Here is a 22,387-nt window from a genome sequence, read left to right as displayed (position 1 = left end):
TTCTCATTAACTCATTTCCCCAAATCAACTTTGGTTTGCCCACAACTGTAATTGCTAGATGATCTCTCTCTGTCCTTATATTGACCAATGAGCCTTTTGTTACATTTTCTCCCCCCTGTCCAGCTGATGAGGGGTGTGATAGAGCAGCTTTAGTGAGCAGCCGGTGATGAGCCAGTGTCAACCTACCCACGGTGAGGTCTGAGAAATTTAAAGCTAAGGATTAGCTGTTTTAATGATTCGTTCATTACTTGGCACTCAGACCTGAATAAACAAGCTGATCTGAGGAGAAAGACCTGGGGATGTTGACTGATGAAAAGCTCAACATAACCCAGCAGTGTGTACTTGCAGCCCAGAAAGCCAACTGAATGCTGAGCTGTATCAAAAGGAGCATGACCACCAGATCAAGGAAGGTGATTCTCTCCATCTACCCCACTTTCCTGAACCCCTGCTTTACTGTATCCAGCTCTGGAACCCCCAACAAAAGAAGACCTGTTGGATTAGGTCCAGAGGAGAGCCACGGAGATGCTCAGACATCTAGAGCACCTCTCCTATGGGCACAGGCTGAGAGAGTTGCGCTTGTTCAGCCTGCGAAAGAGAAGGGCCTTATAGCATCTCTCCAATAACAAAAGGGGCCTGCAAGAAAGTGGGAGAGGGACTTTTTACAAGTGCATGTAGTGACAGGAAAAGGGGGAATCTCTTTAAACTGAAAGATGGGAGATTCTATCAATCTATTTAGATCACATATTGGGAAGAAGTTCTTTATTGTGAGGGTGGTGAGGCCCTGGCACAGGGTGCCAAGAGAAGCTGTGGCTGCCCCATCCCTGGCAGTATCCAAGGCCAGGTTGGACAGGGCTTTGAGCAACCTGGCCTACTGGAAGGTGTTACTGCCCATGACAGGGGGATGGAACTGGATGATCTTTAAGGTCCTTTCCACCCAGACTGTTCTGTTATTCTATGATTCCAAGATTTACAGAAAGATCCTCCCCTAAATCACATATATGTAAAGGCTTCCAAAATAAAGAGTTTTCTCCACATGCATAGCCCAATTATCTGTCAGCAACTATTCAGACTGTGCGGAGCATGTGTGTGCATGTGTGTAACTGCACACAAATGGAGAGGAACAACAACCTAAGGACAAGCTCAGGTATTTCCCCATTAACACCTGGGGTGTTGGGGCTGCTAAGCAGAAGGTGATAGGGAGATTCAAGTGCTCAGAGCCTTTTATTGCATTTCTGTTATAACACAAGCGTGAATTGCCACAAATTATTGCATTTCATCCTCTTCAACAATAATTAAAAGGTGTCTGTTCATATAAACACTGGATATTTGTTTTCCTTAATGAAGCTTAATGAAAGCTGAGGATGTGCAGCAAAATAGTGTAGGGGATGCTCAATTCAGAACAGACTATGGGGACCTTTATTTCATGGCATGGAACCTGTGATGTGAAGATCAGAAATTACTGGCCAACACTTAACCAATTTCTGACACAAAGAAGGATCTCTGGCTCATGGAGTAGTTTCCATTTCAGGGTAACCCAGTCCTTTCCAAGGGAAAACCCCAGTAGGTGTGCAACCCTTCTCCAATCAGGTGTCAATGGCCTGATGAAAGGCGTAACAACCTGCAAATCCACATGTATTATTACCTCTCCTTTGCTGACATGTCAAAAGCCCAAAACAGCCAAGGTCAACTATAAAGTAAAAATAAAGAAGCTTCAATTTCTCTCCAGAGGTTGCATCCAAAGCAGAGATGGTGAATTACCTCAGCTTTCTGGAAAAGGACGTTAAAACATGAATTAGAGGGACCAAAAGCTGTGCCATCTGCTGTCTGTGGCAGACACAAACATGTCAGCTCTGTACAGCAAAGGGCTGAGCACACCACAGGCTTCTAAATAGCTCTAGAGGACAGAGATTCTCAGAAATACACATCTAACACTGCCTTCCTCAGCCCACATTAAATCAGTCTCTCTGGCATCTCTAGCATGTGCCCATGGATCACCCTGAAATATCAACACAAGTGTTTCCCAGCAGTAGTAAATCCATCAGTTCTGCCCATATCATGGCCAAGCTTCAGCCGTTTCAGCTTGCTGTGGCCGTTGTATCTGACAATTTCTCAGTGCCTTTTTCCACCACTCTTCCTGGGATTTGGAGTTGTTTCCCATTACTCTGAATACATGTGTTTCGAAATGACAATAGCACCAAGCTATGGGGACAGCTTTTGTAACACTAGTGGGTTTGCAGCTATTGTTTCTAATTTCAGATACTCAAAGCATCCTTCTCACAAAGTGCCAGCTATGTGCATGGCTCTACACTACACTGAGTGTAATGTGGAGATTTATCTCCTTTGCTTTATCTGGCATTGTTTACAGATAAGAGTTACCACTGACTTTCAGTATCTAACATCCTTGTTTTCAGCAGGGGATAGCTTGTGTTTCGCCAGTGGTGCTTCACCAAAGTACAACCAGGCAGGAGGCTTACCCTGTAACCTAGCTTAGCAGATAGTTTACAGGACTGAGTTTGGTTCCCTTTGGTCCACTGAATGACAGATAATTGGAATTAGTGGCAATATGCACTCACTACAAACCACTTAAATTTATGCCACCAAACTCTGGATCACTGTCAGAGTTAATATGGCTACTGAAAAGAGATGTGACAGGTCTCATCCCAGGCTTTGCTGATCATCTAGTAGGACAGTGGGATGGTGCTATCTATCCACAGCATGTTTAGCTCAGTCTGTCACTTTTTCATGGTACATTCTTTGAACATCCCATTTCTTTCTAGGTCTCCTTTCCCATAGTGTTCTGGATTACTGTGTGCTTTATGTGTTTCAGTTTAGGCTTGATAACTTCCTTTGCTTGTCAAATGTCAATTTTCACCATTTAATTCTTTCTGAGTTATTTTTGCACCACGTCCCAGCCACAAATACAGTGAGGATTTCAGAGACCTAATCCTTCCACCAAATGAATTCAGTCCCAGAGAGTAGCAGATCTGCCATAAACTCCAGATCTCCTCAAATTTCTGTATACTGCTTCATCTTTTCCTTCCTAAGTTGCAGAGAATACACTAGTGAAAACATCAACTACTTGAAAAAAAAAAAGCTATTATCAAAATCAGGTCACCTTCTGCCACATTCCTGTTTGCTGGCACTTTTACCTTTCAGATACACAGTAAAATACGGGGGCCTTTTTTTTTCACTAATAGCCTGCATAAAAGTGTTTAGCGTTAGCAGGGCTTTTAGTTATTTTGGTTTTTCACTTCACACAATTTCTTGTTCCTGGGATGTTTTTATTTTTGTTTTTTTTTTTTTTAACTTCTGGACACACATGTTGTTCAGCACTCACTCAGAGCCAAGGCTTTTTGAGAGTTGTTTAATTTGAAATGTTTCATCTCAAAGATGCAGTTCCCTGTCACTCTGACCCTTTGGGGCATTAACATATTCAACAGAGGGGCAGAAGTTTAGACACTGACTGGAAAAAAATAGCCAGAGATAGAACAATAAACACAAATAAACATCAGCATTAGGAGGCAGAATGGAAAAATACCAGTGTTTTACAACAGAATTATAATCTTACAAAACAGCAGAACAAACAGCATATAGAGAGGAAACCTGGGGAGGGATAGTCTTGAGGTGCCAGAGATAAGAAAATCACATCTGTTGTACTCTCCCGAAGGGGCTGGCCACTAGTCCTTAATGATCAAAGTTGTGTTCATGTTGCTATACCAGTGTCCACATTTCACCAGCTGGAGCCATGCACACCAAAGTTCAAACTGAACCAATTTTCTTCTGAAAAATCATCACTAAATTATCCATGTCCAGTCATTAAAAGGATTTCAGACTAAACAGATGGAGTTTAAAGATTTAACAAATGGTCAATATAACACAAAAGGGTCACTTTCTGTTCCTGGACACAAAGCCCTAGCGGTAGCTGTGCCCATGCATGCATCTGACATAAAGGGAGAGGTGGTTTTGCCCCCTCCCTCAGACTTGCCACTTGCTGTGAAGCAAAGTTTGAGCATGGGAAGGGGAGTTGCATGGTACAAATCAAAGGGGACCCAGCTAATGACAGATGTATGCAGCTACTGCATTACACGGTGCCTGAGAGGAGATCATCCCAGAGCTCAGAGGCACAGGACAAGGTAGCAAAGCTGACAAACCTGCCAATGTGGCATTGTGCATGGGAATGAGAAAGAGACAGGGCTTTGGGAAAAGGTTAAAAAAGGGTCTGACCAAGGACTATAACAGAGGCAGAGGGAAATTAGAGCAATAAAGGCAAATCAGAACCAAGATGTCTAATCTGTAGCAGCCAGACAGCACCACTCCCACCCCTTTAGCAGCTGGAGCATCTGTCAGCTGAACTCTAATGGAGTCAATTTGCTGCTGGAAATAATGACTAAATTACTCCCATTTGCCCAGTGAAGAGGGCTGAAGTCTAAGTAGATGAACATTGGGAGGTAACAAACTGTTATGAACAGACTGATGTGTCTTTGGTTTTCCTTGCCTGCAACAGGAAGCTGATAAACCCCAGCACCCTTCAGCATCACCAAACTTCTCTTACTGCAGGACCCTTCCACCAAGTTAAACAAGTTTCTAGCTCAGTTCCTGCCAAGCCCCAAGGAAAGACAGCTTGGCTAAAAGGTCAGCTGATAAATGAAAGGGTTTATTTGAGGAATAAACCAGGGACAAGCTTTTCAGCAGCAGCACTTTCAACCCTGCTCTGCAGGAGTAGGGGGAGAGGGTCAGTCACTAAAGAGAAGTAAGAAAGGGATGGTTATTTACCGTTCATTCACAGGCAGTAGCCACTAAGGTCTTTGCTCTCTTGCCACAGGGGTAGCTGAAAATACCAAAGATACGACAGTTCCTGGAGAATTTCTAGGCAGGTAGGCAGCACCCCTGTAAGAATCTGCACACCTAATTCTAATTCTGTCTGTAGGACGGAATTGCTGGAAGTTCTGAACAGCATGTAAGGAGCTACCTGTTTATGGAGACACTCCTACAAAATCATGGTAGAGATGAGCACAGTTTGGTCATTTTATCTCTGTCCATTGCAGGGTGAAGGCAAGATTCCCAAAATGGAAACCAACAAAGAGCACAAACAAATTCCCAACTTCTCTAAAATAATCAGGAGTTTTGCCAAGAGGCAGATCTGGAGAAGTACTTAGGCAACAAAGTCCTTGGTATTCCCCTCCTGCCTCAGTGTAAGAGCTGTGTGTTCCTCCCTTGTGCTCCCACCCTGCAGGTGGAAGATATATCCCTGCTAAACACTCCTTTGGGGCTGACCCTCCTCCGGCCCCACAGGCTGCTCACACTAAATGCTGAATTGCAGCATGGAGGCCAAGCTCCTGGAACTTAGATGCTGCAATACCTGGCTTTTAAGAGAGCTCTTTTTAAGAGTCTTCTTTGGATCTTTTCCTGAGAGCCATCAAGATGTTTATCTCCCCATCCTGTCTAGCAATTACTCAGTTACAATTCCCAGGATAAAACCAAGAGTAAGGCCTTAGGTATACAAGCCTCATGTATGACAAGCCCTGGGGAGCCCTATCAAAGGGGAAATGAGACTGAAGAAGATGGTAGCCCCCATTCAGTACCAGCTGATTATTCATGTGCTGCCTGTCACTCAATGGAAAAGATATTGCAACACGCCATCAGCATCATCCAGCCCTGATCCACACAGGCATCCCTCAGCCAGGCAAACTTCAGAGGTAAAAACAGCAGCAGTTGCAAGGGAGGAAGACAAGATATTCTGTGAAGACAAGATACACTGTGAGCCTCTACCACCTGTGAGTATATGTCTGTGATCATGCAGCAGCTCAATATCAGGTCCCAGTCCATGAATTCACTCCCCTGTCTTGTTCCTGTCACCTCTGACACTTCATCTTCCCAGTGCAGCCAGCTGAGTGAAAGAACCCTATAACCCTGTTAGTGACAAACTTTGTTTGTCATTTCAGGACCATGTGTTCCCTTTATTTCTTAAGGGAGCTTAGCAGTTCTGGACCATCCTAGTGCTTCAGCAGGTTTGAAGTCTTTGAAAAGGAATCAAAGAAGGGTTCCAGCAATGCCTCACTCCTGAAGATGACGAGAAACACATCCTCGCACCTTGTAATAGGCAGGCATGAGCCAGTCTGGGCTGTACACATATAAATGGCATTTTTATAGACTGCATTTACTGGGTGCCTATGAGATGGTAGGACCAGCTTCTTCAAATAAATAAAGCTTTGCCTTGAGAAGGGAAGGGATCTACCAGCTTATTTAACACTTCTAATATAGTTGCACCTTCAGAGCATGCTTCAGCTGCTAGCTGAAATGCTTCCTCACCACTCTGAGCCTTCTGGACACCAGTAAGCCAGGACCATAGCCCCAGCATGAGACAGTGATCTCATCTGCAGTACATCCCTGCTGTTTCAGCGGAGATGCCCAGAGCACTTGGACTGACACGTCATTGCTGGCTCAGGGTTTCAGCCCCAGGACCAATGGACATGGCTCTCTCAGTCCACTGCCTGCCAGTAAGCAGGCTCAGCAGGCTTGTCAGCCCCAGCATTCAGATCTCTTGCTGTCATCTTTCTGGCATGGGCCTGCTGCATGAGTCACACATTTAAGCAGATTAGGGATACAGATAAGGTGCTCTGCGTAATAGTCATGACAGAGATGCAGGTAGTGGATGAGCAGAGCTGTTTTGGTCATTTTTCTAACTGGAATGATCTTTTGTTCTTCATTACCCAGTCCACTGTATCGCAGCATTAGCATTCATGTCCCAGTGACTCTCAGGGTGAGTCACCAAATGTAACATATTACAGTGCAACCGAAGCTTTAATAAACAGGGCTCTTGGGGTTTTTTTATCTTGATCTCTATTTCCATAATAAAAGCTTTCTGTTATTATCTGTGCATGTACTTGTCAAATCAGGATATTCACAGGGATATTCTCAGTTCCCAATCACTCAATAACTTATAAGGAATGCAGAGCAGACACGAAAGCCAGGACACCTGGGTCCTCTGTCTTACAGCACAAGTAGAACAATGCAACTCTGAATGAACATAGTGTGTATCTGCCCTGGAAATGTTTCCCAGCCTCCTTCAGACTGATCCCTGCTGATATTAAAACCTTGTAGTGCTGGGCAGCTCTGTACCTACACCACACCAGGGTCTGTGGTACTTTGCCACCTATTTTACCAGCAAGGGTAACTGGCATTCCCCAGGCTCAACTGTCAGGCCAGACACACATGCCAAAGAAGGAAAAACAGCATCTTTTTCTCAAAGAGAAAAATAATTTCCAGTTAAGCTCTGGGGAAGGGCCCTGGTAGACACCTAACTGTATTTCCCAGGGATGAGGCACCTTTGTCACTGAGCAGTGATCATGGTATCCTGGACCTTACACCACGCTGCTGACCTAGATATTACAGCATTGCTTCTAGCTGGAGTCAAACATTAACAGCCCCTGAAGCAGTAAGTTTCTGCAGTCTTCTTACGCTTCCAGCTGTTCATTCAGTGTGGTCTGGCTCACCTTGGCTTGAAGACAGACAAAAATCGATACTTGACCTATCATTTGATGGCATGTCTGACATATCTCTCTCCAGCGCTTCTGTTATATTTGTTTACCTTCAATGAACTAACGTTTTCAAGATTTCCTAATTAATATTAGACAGAACATTAAAAAGGTGCTGAGCAAGATTATTCAAAAATAATCTAAATTAATCAATGAAGACAGCTAGACTACCAACAAAGTTATTAATGTTATTGTATCAGAAAGACAGTAGGGGATGCTGGGTCAGGTCGACGTTTTGCAAGTTTGCTCTGTGACTGTGCAACAAAAATCATTGGGGCTGGGTTTCAGTGACCCCTTCATAAACTTATGACAATTGTGGAATAGATATGGTAGACAGCAGAATTCCAGAAGAAAAGATTCACTGTTATAGGTGGTTTAAAAATTGGTTTCAGAAGGTGCTGGAAGAACAGGGAGGTGAAGACACTGGAGGGGCTGATGCTGAGATCCATGATGGAAGTCTAGGAGGACATGGACAATCCAGGGTGAAATCAAGACTGTCCAGGGAGGACCAGAGCCAAAGAGGGGACACAGGTTCCAAGGGCTTTTCCACCTGGTCTCTCAAATTAGGCAATTAGATTAATTGCCTCCTGGCAACAAGCTGTGACAGGCGACATGTGGGCTGCAGCTGTGCCCTTAGAAACTTGGCAACCTGGTCCTGCCCCTGCTTTAACCATAGGAGAGGTGCAGGTTGCCCTTCTAGAGACAGCATGGGGGCACAGGGACGGTGGGGTCCTAATACTGCCACCATGTTGGAAACCTACAGGGCTCCTGCAGGTCCCACAGCAGTACCAGGGCAAAGGGTTTCTGAGCTGCCAGAGGGTATGTGTGTCCTTTCAAAGGCAGCAGAGTACTTTCAAACCTCTTCACTCTCTTTGAGAGTTAAAGGCTTTTCTTGTGCATTCTTTTTAAAGCGAGGTCTTTCAACAGGGTGAGACAAAAGACCCCAGGGACAGAAGGAGATGAAGACTGGCAAAGGCCTGCTCTAACTCAAAGCTGAAATGTGGACATTACTAGGTAAGGCTTGAAGCATGCTCTGATATCCAAGCACCAGGCATGCTGCAGTGAGCAGGGTCTGTGCTGCTGCCAGCTGCCAAGCAGGCTTTCATGCAAAATTTCAGTGCCAGCTTTCTCCATATCCCCTTCTTCCAGCCTTTCCCCAGAGCCCATCTTTATCCTGTAATCCCATGTATGGGACCAACTTTGAAACTCTGCCTTTGAACTGTTGAGGGGTTTTCCTTTCACAGTCAAAATTGTAGCAGCTTAACCTCAAGATGGTAAATCTCTCAAAGCACAGAGGTAGAACCCTGGTAAAACCCAGGGTCTCACCCAGCAGCATCTCCTGACACACTGTGCAGGAGGACACATCCCTTGGACATCTTGCTCTGGGGTGTCACATCCATTTCCTTCCATCTCCTTCCAGTGAGAAGGTCTCTCTATGACTCAGTAAGGACTTTGTGAAATTACGTTTGGGTTTTTTGCCTGCAGTTAAAAATGACTACAGCCACACCATCAGAGACAGGACTTGGTGATCTGACCTAAAGCTTCCTCTGACTGCATTGGATGTACTTTTCCCCCTTGCAAAAGGCAAATCAGAGTCTGCTCAGATGGTGAAGGCCTATGGTATAGCATATAAACCTTTGAGACATCTTAGATACAGGGAGCTAAGACTGCATAAGGGTATGAGTTTCAATCTCAGGCTTCACTCTCCAGCAAATCCTGAAACGTTCTGGTAATTACAGTCTTTGGAGGTGATTTAGAACTCAACTGCCCTTCACAAGCACAGGCAGGGAAAGCTTGGATAGATAGGGTTTTAAATTCAGAAGAGATAAGGAAACAGCCTGTAGTGAAACTATAGGGACTGCCTGTAGGGGACAGACCCAGGGGGAAGCCATTCCCAGAACAACACTGGCATTTAAATTCGAAGAGAAATAGCCTCTGAGATTGCCTCTGAGGGCCTTTTTCAGACAAGAACAACACTCCCCATGGAGTGTTGGCAATCAAGGGACCTAGATGTGGGAGCAAACAATGGCTTTAGTTTGTTGGACAGTGGAGGTAAAACCTCTGAGAGTAGGGGCAAATTGTAGAAAAAGGCTGGTGTGTCTTAGGAAAGAGAGCAGAGGAGTTGGCTTTTCCTTCAGCAAAGCACATATAAAAGGGTGGAAAAATAGACCTTGACTATCCCCCCTGCCTTGGTCGAGATCCTGCCTTGACCAGGCTGACCTGCAAGAAATGGAAATATCTAAATTTACTTCAGCTGTACCAATGGGAAGGTTTTTCACCTTTTTTGGATCAGCTTAAGCATCTCTGCAGGACACTGTGACACACTACCAAGACATTCCCAGAGAGTCTTTTTACGCCCCTACTAATTATCTATATTTTTAATTGCAGAAAGGATATTCTGAAAGCCACACAAAAACTATAAAAGCAGATTAGTTAGGTGAAATAAAAGTGCCCTGTAAGTATACATTCAGGTAGCAATAAAAAGACTCTTTTATCATTGCTTAGAGGCATACAATAAAAGTATATTTTCAGTGCTTGGCTGCCACAAATGACTGTACCACAATTAGATGTGTGTATTGTAAAATTGTGTGGGCATGGTAATTATCACCCTTTACAGCAGAATACATTTATACAGATCCTAAATTACAGCACAAAGAAACATCATATGAGAAGGTTTTAAAAAATTGGTTGGGGTGGGGAAGGATTAAACTTTCTGTTTTATTTTGGGAAATATTCTATGAAAAAGTAGATATATCGCAAGCATTGGTCTTGAAATGTGTTAACTATGCAGTCAGACATGGGGCTGGGAAAGCCAGCCCACATACATCTCTGTTCATCATAGGAGCATGCAAGAGTGTGTGTGCATGCACACATGCCAAGCAGAACCGTTACAGAGCTGGTTTTAGTGCCACACAGAGCCTGAAGTCCTCCTTGCAGTAAACTGTGTCTAGTGTAGCAACCCAGACCACATATGGAGTGTATAGTCATACAGTGCAACTCATACATGCATAACTAAGGTGAGACTCAGGCCTGTGCTGTGCAGTGTTCTCTCACCTTTTGATAAGACTGCATCTGCAAGTAGTTCTTTGGCACACAATAAAATCATGGATACAGCTGTGGAAAGTGGCTGGATCTAGTACCCAGGGGCTGTTGTCTCCAAGGATCTTTCTTACTCCTAGCCTTTTCAGTTCTAACTTGCATTTAGTTCCCAAATAGTCCTTGTTCCTGTAATCTACTCACTGTATACTCTGATTATACTGAGATTAATTGGCCTCTTATGCTGTAGTTCATAGGGTAGCCTCAAATTAAACCATCACAACTTCCAGCTTTACCTCTACTGGGATTTTTTGGGGAGATTTTCTTTATCCTAAAAGTGCTTCTACTGCATGTGGATACATCCTATTTATCTCTTATGTAAGACTGCTTAAGCACTTGCTTGCAACCTCTTAGCATCTGCTTAAAGCCACTGTAGCTCATTGCATGAGACAGAGTCTGACTGGGAGCTTTTTATTATTTTGAATCCAATATTCCCAGCTTGCATATTATATTCACAGAAAGAAGCCTTGTGAAGCTTTATAAAAATTCTGTCACATATATTCTGTTTTGATAGGGCTATTTTCATTGTGTTTCCAACTCTATTATTTAAAAATTGCCTAGCTTGGTCTCCCAAATGCCGTTTTCAGGCAATTTCTTCTCCTAATTTGATGAGCATCTACTATTTCTCTTTCACTTTTTATAGGGCTCTGTTAAAGTTTTTTGAGAGGTCAACTTAGAGGGCAGAACATGTTCACTATAAACAACGTATTCTGGATTTTCTTAGCTGTGTAAATGAAATTAATATATTATCCTTCAGCAATGTAATATTGACTCTCCATCTGTTGAAGGCTGTAGTCTTATTTGGTCACAGTATTGTTTGTATGAATACAGGGCAAGAGGTTAGTAAGGTCATGATTTCACCACAATAGTGCTGTCTTCATGTGCCTCATTTCCCCCCTTGCACATCAGTGTTTTCAAAGGATTGGCAGAGCTGGTCTGGTGAAACATAGTTGTCTGCAAATTCAGCAAGACAGATCATTGACTGGTCTTTGTACTGATATCACACAGCAGAATGCTGCCATTGATAGAAGGTTTTTTAGGGCATCCTTGAATCAATTCACAAAGTTAGTATCCTCTTCTGCTTTAAGTGCTTCCTCAAGGCACACTTTCATTTATACCCACAGCAATGCGTCAGAATAAAAGATCAAGCTGTGACCAGCTCCTACCAAATTCACTGTTAGCAGAAGACAAAGCTGGCCCAGTGCCCTTCTCCAAGACGAGAAGGCTTACATATCATGCAGGAATGCTTTGTGTTTTCAGCCTCTCAAGTTACTGGCCCTGTGTGACACTTAGGACAGACCTGGGTGACAAGGTTTCAGATCAGTTGTGTGGGCTGTCAGTACCATCTAGAACATTAAATCAATGTTTCCAGCAGCATTTTTGACAAGCAGTCTGTCAAAGCAGCTTTTCCAGCTTGCATAGGAAAGATTTTCTTTCTTACCACTGGCAAATGGCAGGTTTCAGTGGCACTGATAGGGCTGGAAGAGGCCAGGTCAACACTGTCCCCATGACTGGTCAGATCCAGCAAATCTACAGACTTTTTGTTGTTGTTGTTAAACATGTATTGGAATAATTGGTACTGCTGTGAAAAGAGGGTGAATGCTGAAGACACAAAGAAAGAAAATAAATCAGACAGTATCATCAACCCACTTTGCACAAGAACAGCTATAACTATGAAGTCAGACTGCAAACTGGTGCCACAGTGAAACATCACTTCCAAATCTATCAGAAAAGTTGCATCTGCTGGTCATGCTTGAAGCTTTTAGAATAAACAAATAGCTGAATATCCCAACAAGAAAACACCAGTGTCTTCTGACATGAAAAGGCCTAGCCTTAGAGTCTAGTTTCTGAGTTTGCCCACCAGCCATGGCATGTTCTTTTATGCAATAATGCAATAGAAAACCGGTAGACTATCAACAACAAATACACAAAATTTCAAGTATAAAACTGCTAGCAGCAGTTACCACCCACCATTCATTAAAATTTTACTGTGAATGTCTTTTTTCTTTCACCTATAAACTTTAAAGAAAAAGAGTATTTTGGCCAAGAACAGATGCTGTAGGTCCTGTTAGGAACTCTGCTGGGTTTTTTTATTCACTTGCTTACAATGCCAGATCCTCAAATGTGCTATATTTCATATAAAGCATCAAAGTTCTGTAAGAAGGTAAGTGAGAATCTGGAAGTGCTGTTGAAAAGAGGGGGGACATCTGAGAAGCACAGAAGAATGGGAATACAAGAAACACCTAAAACTCAAAGAGCAACCAACCTAATTTGGTTCTTTGACCAAAGAGTTTAATGAAAACAACAATTTTGTACAAAAGGGTTTTTAAAAATGTATATTAAAGACTTAAAAATTCCTGTCACTGTTTCAAGAGCATTTTTTGTTGAGCCACTTGCATAACCACCTTCCAAAGAAAGAAAGATACCTAGTAGCCTCAAGAGGAGTTGCCCATATTGACTCCATTTCTGTGTAGCGCACAGCATTAAACAGGGAAGTGCTGCATAAAAACAAGAGGTACAGCTATTGTAAGAGTTCTTGTCACTCACAGCACTTCTGAGGGAATAACCTAAACATCTGTTTTAGGGCTGCAACTTCACAGTATGAGCAGTGCAGTGGGTATGCAGATTCTGCCACCATTGGCCCTGGATCACTGCTCCTGATTGTGCCCACATGAGGGCCTTGCAGTGACCAATGTAAACAACCCTGTCAAGAAAGAGGAGTGAAAGGATTTTTGTCTGATTTATCTGATCCAGTGTACCACACCGTCATGAGGTGGGAAGAAGCTGGATTCTCTAAGCAGGAACTGACTTCTAAAATGCTGCCTGGGGAACCCTGTGCAAGTAGCACTTTAAGGTAAGGCATTACAAAAGTCAACGATTCATGAAGAATCCTGAGGAGTTACATGTCATAATATTAAGCTGAACTAACAGTTCAACAACAAACTACTGATTAGCTGAATCCTGAGAACCTAAACCAACCCCCAATGTGCCAAACCTCAGGTGTTGCCCATTGGTGCCATATGGGGATGCAGAAACTCCCTGAGGTCAGCACAGACATACAACCATTAGACAGCGCAGCTGCTCACAGATGGTTGTTGTGCTCTCCCTGACCACAAGCCACTCCCTTGGACAGGAAAATTTCTTCCCAACCCAAAGACTTTATTCTCCCAGGCTCTGTGGTTGCCAAGTCCCTACTCTTCCACATGCCCACAGGCTACTCTTCCACACACCTTCAGCCTTGCCAATTTGCAGCCTACTCCATACACTCCCAAAAGGCTCATCATTGCTTTTTCAAGGATTTAAGGCCATAAGCTCATTTAGTCTACCCCACAGACTACTGCAAACCAGAGCCACACCAGTGATTTCTGGATTTAGCCTACAACTATTTTTTGAGCTAGCTTCTTTCTGACATAGACCACGAGTACCAGAGCACCCATCCTAAAGACAGAAAAGGCCCAAAGGTGGGGCAGCAGAGCACACAGCTGTGATTCCCAAATTATTCTGGTTATAGAATTATTTGAGAATTATAGAAACATTTAGGCTTAAAAGACCATCAATCCAACCATTATGAAGCTGGGTACCCCCGTACAGAGCAAAGGAAACTAATCCCAGATCCCTCCTGAGGTGTAAGTCCCCAGTCCCCTGCTCCACATCCAGTCTAGTGGTAGTACAGTTTGGTCCCTGTCTCCAGTTTCCCTGAGTATCTACAGTTATTTCAGTGAAGATGTTTTCCTTCGTGATATGACACAGATTTCTAATAAATGTCATGGTTTAACCCTAGCCAGCAATTGAGTACCACGCAGCCACTCATCCACCCCCCACGCTCCTCCGTGGTAGGATGGGAAGGAGGACTGAGGGGGAAAAAAATAAAACCTATGGATTGAGATAGGAACAATTTAGTCATTAACAATAATAATAAAAGTGGAAAAGAGAGAGAGTAATAAAACACAAGAAACACAAGTGATAAACAATACACCCTCTGACCAATGGCCAGCCCATGCCCATTGCTAGGCTAGCCCAGCCTAGCAATCAGTGGCTCCCAGCCAAATCCACCCAGTTTACATATTGAGCATGATATTCTGTGGTATGGAATATCCCTTTGGCTAGCTTGGGTCAGGTGTCCTGTCCATTCCCTCTCAACATCTTATGCACCTCCTCACTGGCAGAGTAGGAGAGACTGAAAACTCCTTGTTTTAGGGTAGGCACTACTTAACAACAACTAAAAAAATCAGTGTGTTATCAACATTATTCTCAGACTAAAACCAAAACACAGCACTGCACCAACCACTAGGAAGAAAATTAACTCTATTATCTCAGCCAAAACCAGAGGAACAAGATATTGCTCTGGAACATATTTATCCTTTTCACCCAGCCAAAAAAAATATCTAAATTGTTAGTAATGTGTTCTACAAATAACTGTGTTAAAAAATAATAATAATTTGAAAATGTGTAGAAGTTTAACCTCAGAAGTTTTTCTCCTTCTGCTTGTACTTGAGGTTTGGATGAAAAGCGGATTTAAAAAAGAAGCATCTTCTTTCCTTCAAATTTTCCATTTTTAACTGAAAAAGAACAGCCACTTCAGAAGAGAACAAGAATATTCAGCCAAAACCCTTGAGATTTCTCACTGACGATTTCAACAGACTCATTTTGGGGGTCCATTGTTTCTATGTTGATGAAAAATCTGTGCAAGAATATTTTCCCCAGTCAGTTTTGAAAATTAAAATTTGAAGTTCTTGCTTCTTTTATTGCATTTTTCTCCTGTGAGCCCTTCTCACCCAGGTTTACTATTTTTATATTGTGTCCCAGCTGCTAGCTAAGCCTTGGCTTAGTGCTTTTACTGCAATGATGAGGCATTCCCATTTCTGAATTCTAGCATATGTTGCACTTAATATAGCCCTGCCCTTGTGCACCAGTTACCCAGAAAAATGTCTGTGCCAGCAATATAACAGTAGTATAGACCCTTGAGGACTACCAGGGTATGAAAACCTATGCCAATATGCAGATGTCACATGGTTAATAAAATAATACTAGAACCACGAACTATAGAGAGAGGTATTTATTTTTAATGTATACAGAAAGATGTCTGACAGTGCAATGAAAGCTTCTTTTTTAGCTTTCTCTTAATTGAACTTGGAAAAAAAATATCTGCAAAAAAGCCAAGAGATAATGATGAAAACCTGAACAATTAATTCTGGGGATGAGGCATCCACAGACTGAGCTGATTATTTTTCCTCTCTCAGGTCTGTAGCCTGAACTAGATGGTTATGAAGACCAGGCTCTTCTGCATGATTTATGGGACTTTATCCTTTTCAAAGAGGAGACAATATGCTTCAAGATCTGCTTTTTGTGAAGTGTTTTAGGACTTCTGCTTTGGGCAGCCATAGCAGAACACCTGAAAACAGAAAATAAGCACTACTGGAAAACTTCCTCACTATAAAACTGTGAAACTACTATTGGACATTAGTAGTAACAATTAATTGCTTATCTACAATACTTTGCACAATGCCATGAGCAATGTCACAGGAGATATCTATAATGGCTGCATCCTGCAAGATGCTGAGCTTCCTTCACTTCTGGGGATAAAAGGAGAAGACCAGTGCCAACACTTTGCCATGCTAGCTCCACCAGTGACCTGACTGGGTTCTGCACAAGTCAGGCCTGATGACTTGGACCCATTTTTTGCTTCATTCTAGGAAAGATTTAGCTGAGCAAACAGCTTCAGAGCCACAAGATGAAGAGAGTTTTCAGCTCACATTGGAGCAGTTCCTCTCCTTGCCCTGGGACACAGCCCAGCCAGGCTTTGTGAAGGTGCAAACTGGAATACTTCCAGGCTACCAAGCATTTCAGGTAAACCTGCACGTTGGATCTACAAGCAAAAGCCACCTTAAAATCCAGCTTTTGGCTGCTATAAGAGGTACTGAGAACTAGTGTTATATCCTTCCATACAGTGCCGCAGAAGCAAGACAAGAAAACACAGGGTGGGAGCACTTGCAGGAAAGGCAGATTTCCCTGCTACAGGAATAATTGGTTGTACTTTCAGCTAAGTCAGAAGTCAAAGAGAAATTTTACCCAGGAGATAAACAGTGCATTACATAAGACTTCATATAAAGTAAATTGTCATCAGATTTATTGCAGTTTAAAAAAGGCTGTTCTGTCTGTTGATGTAGAATATTTTATTGTAAGAGACTAATGAGAAAGAAGGAAATAGTATATCTGGGGTTCCTTGACCTAGGAGATTCTGTGCAAGGACATGTCAAGCTTTTGGAGCTGCAATGTTTTAAAACAGTTAAAAAAAAGGGACATAACATTGTGTAATGTAGAAATCTGAAGGAGTAGGTTTTCATCAGTTTTGCTTGCATGTGGTAGTAGCGTGTGTAGTATTAGTACAAAAAAAAAAAAAACAAACAGAAAATAGATTTAGTATTCTACAGAAAATTTTGATCATTCATTGGTTTTCTCTCTGATCTGGAGAAAAAGCTAAAATAACAAGTTCTTTTCAGAATTTAAGTTCAAAAATTATTTAAACCACAGAAGATCTCACTTGAACATGTCATCAGAAACAGCTTGTTTCAAGGTTATTTGGCAGTAACTGCACCAGCCTATGGTCCTCAATGCCTACTGCCACTGGATGTCTGTGAGTGCATCAATCTTATCTTTTTTGTGGGCTGGGCTTCATACACAGAATCTTCTATGATGCCTCTATAGGAACAACTTCCATGATGCACCACAAAACCCAGTCAAAGCAGAAATAACAGTCAAGGAGCCAGGTCTGTGGAGTGGGCAATGCTTTTAAGACATGGAGAGACCCAATTTAAAACTGAGCTGATTCAAAACAAGATGCTTCAGTTTGGCTCAACAAACTAAATATTTCCTTTTGGACAAAAACAAGAATATATTGGTGTAGATTTTTTTTTTCCACCTCATGATTTTATTTTTTTAAATAAATAAATGAAAGGTTTCCTTACTTTAAATTTTGTAGAAAGTGTATCCCACCAAAACCAACCAAAACGTACAATTCCTTACCAGGTCTTATGCACAATAAAAAGATCATTAAAAAAAAAAAGAAAAAAATCACTGTAAAAACTGATCATCTCAGTTCTTTGTCTTTTAAGCTGATACTTTCCTGTAAGTCACACAAAAATCACAACATACATGAAAGACAATGATTCTTGATTGGAAAGACAAGGAGGCCAGTCAGTAAGCTCAGATCACAATTAGCACCAGCTGTAACCCAAGTGAACTCCCCAGTTTAATGGTTCACAGGAGAATGCATACATACAGTAAAAGCTACCAACCAAATCAATTCACTCTTCTTCCCCCAGACTCCCTCCTCCCCCAGGTCCTTCAGACAAAAGTCTATTTCCCTCCTTAGCTGTTAAAAATATTTTTAGAGCTTTTCAAATACAGAAAGCAGAAAAGGAAGAAAAAAAAAACAATAGAATTTTACACAAAAGCACCCTTCTCATTAAGGCTTTTTAAATAGCATTAGAGCTCATTGAATTTCATGCACTAATAACATTCCTACTCAATCCAAGGCAAACCAGTCAAATCTCAATCTATCAACTTTTACAAGCAAAGGAATAGTGCCAAGTTCTAATATTTCTCCTACATTCATTGTCAGAATGGGGTAGGGAGTCTCTTCCAAACTCCAAATTTCCTTTTGTCCCCTTTTTTTATTCCCTTTTAAAGCTACTACTCCATGGCAATAAAAAGATTAAAACAAAACAAAACCTAAAAATTTAAAAATGAGGAGAGTTAAAAAGAAAGTTAAATCTCAAGAGTGACATCTACACAGGGTTCTCAGATACACAGTGTTTGGGGAGTGAATGAAGCAGTTGTGAAACTGGCTTTAACATAGCAATCAGCTGGGATTTGAGATTAAAAAGTAGCTAAAACCCTACCAGACAAAGCCCTTAGGCAGATGAGGCTGACTGTAACAATAATAAAGCTCCCAAAGATGCAGAGGCATGTCTGAAACCATGGCCACTCAACACCAAGCTGCATCTTCAACTCTGAAAAAACAGCCAGCAAGCCAACGAGACCAGCCACAGGCTTGAAGCTAAGGATGGGGTGCTGGTTCCTCTTATGCTGCAGGGCCCGGAACACTCCTCCTGTATAAACTGTTAAACTCACAAGACTAATTTCAGAGAGCTGCAGTATCAGCCATTTCCAAAGAGCCTTGCTGGAGGTGCCAGCCACTTGTAAAACATTGTAAGTAGCTATACAAGACACTGTGGCTGCATGAACAGCTGCCTGGTGTGTGTAGCACATTTTCATTGAGCGGCTGGTGAATATAAGTGATAAGGAGGAATAAAGCATATAGTTAGAGCTCATTTTGTATGGTACGGTATGTCTTGGAGGGTTTATAGGTTTAATATATTTATGGGTTTAATATATTCGCTTCTCATGCTGGATCTCAGCACACACCTCCAGATAAGAATATCTACTTGTGATGCAGGTTGCACTACAACTCATTTATAATGAATATAACAACTTGTGAAGTGGATTTAGAAGTCATTGAGTTATAGATTATTTGGGTAAATGGGGCACAAGCACTGCAGCAAGAAAGCCATTTAAATATTAAGGAGAGCTATAAACTGAGAAGAGAACGGATGGCAGGGTAATATCATGTCAGAACATATCCTCCAGAGAGGGACCACTACAGCATATTGATCAGAAAGAGCTCTAGAAATCATTTTGAAAACTCATAAAGCTCAGTTGTAAATGTGGCCAGAAAGCTGAGCTTGCAAAGACCAGCAGAGATATGAGATATAGAACTTGGACCAAACCCTGCCAGTCTTATCTCCGAAGCAAGCCCACAGCAGGTTCCTCTCCCCTGGTCTGCAGTATCCCCACCAACACAGGGTTAATCCAGAGTAGGACTGGAAGAATCATGCCCCTGGACTTAAAAGACTTTTCTGAGAGGCTTTTCACCCTCTGTGCATCAATTCTATTAATGTCCAGACACCTCTCTTTTTGTCTAAAGGACTGTATTTCTGAAGAGGTAAGAAGATGCCTTATAGACATCTGTTATTTTTCTCACACTTAAGGGTTCAACTGGCATGGAATAAGGACCAGAGGATTAACCCTCTGCTGGAAATACCATATCCAAGACAAATCCTGGGCAATAAACTGCCAGCTGGACCTAGCACAGGTGTTTTCTTCCTGCTAGAGCCATTTTGGATGCTATCCCTGAAGGTAAGGGCAAGTCTTACTGGTTTCAACCTAACACTGATGGCAGGAGTAATGAGATTGCTCAACATTGCATGCTGTTGAGGACTTTAGGAGAGACACTGAGCACCTCCTGAGTCTGCTGAAACAGTACAGCTTGTGACTGCTCCAAAGCCACCAGGCAAAGCAGTCTGATACACACACAGAAAAGTTTGAAGAGTTTCAAGCACAGTGATTAAAATGCATAACCTGGATACAACCACTGCCAGTAGTCAGTGTTGCCTGCTGCAGCACCCACCAAATCAGACATACCCATCCGAGAAAGAACAGCTGAAGCAGGCTCTGGCAGACAACGGGATAGCAGCAGAAATACTCTGAAGTCTGTACAGAACAGCCAGGGAAGGCAAAATTGGTGATTGTCCAGGACAGAGATACTGGCAGTCCTTTTGAAATGTGTCCATGACATAAGCAGCAAATGGGCTTTTCAAACTTCCCTGACACACAAACCCTGTTTAGTTCAGAGGCATTTCATTATAGTTTCAGGGCCTCTCTTGAACCCAACACTGTCCCTCCCTGCTGCATTATATGCACAGTGAGATGAGTTTGGGTGATTCAGCAGGGAAGGCTTTAAAAACTCAGCAAGAGAGGTTAGCATCAGCTAATTCAAACACATGGGGGCTGGAAAAACAAGAGGTTCCTGTTTGGCTTGCAAGGGCCCTTTGCAACGCAAAAGCACTCTTACAGTCACTTGTTACAGTTTGTCTTCTTCCCTCCGCCCACCCTTGTTTAAAGAATGCTCTCCCATTTTTTTTTTCAGCATTAGGGAAAGCACTCTACATCTGGATGATGGGCCAGAAGCACCTGGCACCACCTACAGAAGGCTAGCAGTTGCTTTTATCATGAAAATGAAAGCTGCTTTGGAGGATGAAGCACTCTATACCGCTTAAAAAATGCTGAGAAGCAAAATTCAAAGTGAAGTGCAGAAAATTGTGAAGGTGTGAACTGTTCTTCAGTGAGCACAAAAAGAAACAGGCTCCCAATGAGATGGAGAGATGGGGAGAACGAAAAGCTCTGTCTCAGTGCTACAGCTAGCCTTAATACAATTTATAGCACATTATAACTGGTAATAATAATCTAATGGGAGGGCATAGCTGGCACTTATGAAACTCTTGGATATGAAGGTCACACATTTTATCATCAAGATAATCTTTTAAAAGCACCATTGGTGTGAAGCATTAACAGGCGGGTATCAAGCCTTTTATCAACAGCAGGCTGCAGTGGCACTTCATCCACCTGAAGACTGGGATGCTCCACTGAACAAACACAGCACAGTGCCAGCTCCCAAATCAAACTGGCCAGACATCCAGGAAGAAGGCTTCATGCTACATTACTCTTTGCAGGCTGCCATCTGCAGTGGTGGCCAGTGAAGCAGTGCAAAGGCAAATTCCTGCTCACATAACTCCGTCCAGAGTATGGGCTGGTCTGTCAACTGCGCCATGGCACTGTAGAGGCACCATGCCAAAAGAGATGCATTTTATTAGGGTCAGACCTCACCTATGGCAATTAGTGGCAAAGCCTAATAGAAGGATTAATTAGATATTGCCAAAAGAGACAAATTGCCTATTGCACAGCTGACTCTTCAACCCATTTCTTGGCTGAAAGCTTTACAGTGGCTTGCAAGTCAAATGCAGGCGTAGAGTTAGAAGGAAGGTGAGAAGGAAAAACATAGTAAGGAGCTGTGAAGAGAGAGAGGTGGAAAGCCCTCCATTCATAGTGCTTCTTTGTAAAGCACATGGACAAGGTTCTGCTGAGCCTTGCCTGTTAAAGACACACTAACAGCAAAAGATGACAAAGTCCTTTCTCTGCTGATACTTAATGAGTTCCAGAACCCACAATATTCTAATAGATAGGTAATTTATACTGGAATCTTCACTGAAGAACAACAAAACAATTATTTTTCCCTTGGCTGTGACACTAATTCCTTTCAGGCCAGAATTGGAAACATATTAAATACAATTAATGTAATGGCTTACTTTCTGTATTTTACCTCTTACAGCCATTTCAACTGAGATGACACATTACTGCCTTATTTAAATAAATAAATAATAACTGCTTACTTGCTTTCCATGGGGCATTTTGTATGTATAGAAGCAACAGAAGCAGAATGTATATACATAAACTGAATTTATGTCACTATTCCACTTTATAAAAATCTAGGGATCAGAAATCACTTTACACTTAAGAAATGTGAAATATGAGCTACTGGATATTCCTTTTCTCCCAGATAATAAAAATGGGATCTTCATTTAAACTTAACTCCTGAAAATCTTCCTTTTCATTTTGCTATTGCCCTGGGGTTATGAATTAGAGGTGCGGTAAAACATGGAGATAATTCCACAGTGTATCAGTCTCAGTCCTGCCTGGGGCTGTATGGAAAACTACACTCCAGTTCCATACAGAACTGCAAGAGTTTTCAGAAACATTCTTCACCCCAAACTGTGGCAAGAGGCCAACACTTCAAACATTTTTGGTTACACTGAAATCCCCCAGGACCACATTTGGAAACATCAAAGAACAACATGCTC

The sequence above is a fragment of the Melopsittacus undulatus genome, chromosome 4 (genome assembly GCF_012275295.1).
Source record: "Melopsittacus undulatus isolate bMelUnd1 chromosome 4, bMelUnd1.mat.Z, whole genome shotgun sequence".
NCBI lineage: Eukaryota > Metazoa > Chordata > Aves > Psittaciformes > Psittaculidae > Melopsittacus > Melopsittacus undulatus.
Note: the sequence above shows the minus strand (reverse complement) of the source record.